This window comes from Tenrec ecaudatus, chromosome 4, assembly GCF_050624435.1.
Source record: "Tenrec ecaudatus isolate mTenEca1 chromosome 4, mTenEca1.hap1, whole genome shotgun sequence".
NCBI classification, from domain to species: domain Eukaryota; kingdom Metazoa; phylum Chordata; class Mammalia; order Afrosoricida; family Tenrecidae; genus Tenrec; species Tenrec ecaudatus.
Window position 1 is genome coordinate 107,222,152 of NC_134533.1, and position 1,947 is coordinate 107,224,098.

At 44.4% G+C, this 1,947-nt stretch overlaps 1 non-coding gene across 1 annotated transcript; it reads right to left on the reverse strand.

The window, feature by feature from the left end:
• Nucleotides 1-944: 944 nt before the first annotated feature.
• Nucleotides 945-1,107, reverse strand: LOC142447652 (U1 spliceosomal RNA). Its single transcript, XR_012784317.1, has one exon. It is a non-coding gene; the product is annotated as a U1 spliceosomal RNA (small nuclear RNA).
• Nucleotides 1,108-1,947: the final 840 nt, after the last annotated feature.

Here is a 1,947-nt window from a genome sequence, read left to right on the forward strand (position 1 = left end):
CTTGCACCGACCACTGTTTCCCTTCACACATGTTTCTGTTGTTTGTCCCCAGGGTGGGTGGGGGGTTGTGCGTCGACCATTGCAATCCGGTCTCCCTTCCTTCCCTTCTCCTCCACCTTCCCCCTCCCTTCCTGGAATCGCTATCCCAATTCTGTTCCTGAAGGTTTATCTGACCTGGATTCTGTGTGTCCTGAGCTCTTATCAGTACCAGTGCACATGCTCTGGTCTAGCCAGAACTGAAAGGCAGGACTAGGTCATGATAGTGGGAGGCAAGAAAGCCTCAAAGAACCAGAGGAATATTGTGTGTTTCATCGGTGCTATACTGCACCCTGGTTGACTCATGCCTTCCTTGTGACCCTTCTGTGAGGGGATGTCAAATTGTCTGCAGATGGGTTTGGGGTCTCTTTTCTGACCTCCCTCATTCTCAACAGTATGTTTTGTTGTTGTTTTGGGTCTTCAGGTGCCTGTTACCTGACTCTGTCAACACCTCATGATCGCACAGGCTGGTGTGCTTCTTCCATGTGCGCTTGTAGCTTCTCTGCTAGAAGGCCACTTGTTTAAATTCAAGCCTTTAAGACTCTAATCGACGCTAGATCTTTTTATAGCCAGGCACCATCCGCTTTCTTCACCACATTTGCTTATGCAGGCATTTTGGCTTCAGCGATTGGGTCAGGAGGGTGAGCATCACAGAATACCGGGCGGTTAGAACAAAGTGTTCTTGTGTTGAGGCCAGGCTTGAGCAGAGGTCCGAAGTCAGTCCACTTCCTGATGTATTGCCATATAAATATAGGTCAATACCTCCATTTCTGTGAATTAATATATTTTCATAAGTGCACGCCTATGTTTATAACTCTAGCTATAGCTTTGCTTCCTATATCTTTCCTCAGTTTCCTTTTACCTTCCTTCTGTCCCACTTTGATCTCTAACTTGGTTTCTTTTTTTTTCAGGGGAGAGCGCGAACGCAGTCCCCCACTACCATAAATTATGCAGTCGAGTTTCCCACATTTGGGGAAATCGCAGGGGTCAGCACATCCGGAGCGCAATGGCTAAGCCTCGCCCTGGGAAGACCACCTTCGTCTCATGGTGTCTCCCCTGCCAGGTAAGTATCACCAAGATCATTTTTCCCCAGCTACCATTTCCTCCTCTGTGTTTCCAATTTTTGCATTCCATTTGCCAGTGGTTGCCAGTCCATCTTGTTTGCATGTTTGTTCAATTTCAGACTGAAGATGCTGGTCAAATTCTTCAATTTCTGCATCAGTAACCTTATTAATTGGTGCATAAATTTGAATCATAGTTGTATTGACAGGATTTCCTTGTGTTCGATAGACATTATCCTGTTACATCCAGCATTGTACTTCAAGATGTATACTTGGATTTTTGTTTTCTCCTTGTGGGAAAACAACCTTTAGTGAAAGTATTGGTCTGGGGGTGGAGAATGGAAGGGCGTCGTGACTTCACTCCCAATGGTTGATCAGGAGGCTTCAAGATAAATCTTAAAATGCCCTTTTAACTGGGAATGCCATGCCATTCATCTTGAACCTGCCATTCCTACCATAGTAAATGTGCTAGCTACATAACTTCATGTCAACTTGATAGAGTGAAGGGGTGGAGTTTAGCCTGTCAATCGGGCCTTGGCCAGATTGTGCCTCCTGGTCAGCATGATCTTGGACTTATGGGCTAATACTGAACTATGGACTTGATCTGGACTGGGCTGAGATGTTTTCTTAATGTACAATTACTCTTGGATATAAAACTCTCTCTTACACACATATGAGCACCCTGTATTTGTTTCTCTAGTCAACCCAGACAGTAAACGATTTTATTTCGTGATTCAAAATGACCTACCTATTTCAGCTCACTCCGTTTCAGTCTAAATGACTTTCAATTTTCCTAGATTCATACTTAATACATTCCAAATTCCAGTGATTAATTGATGTTTGCAGTTGT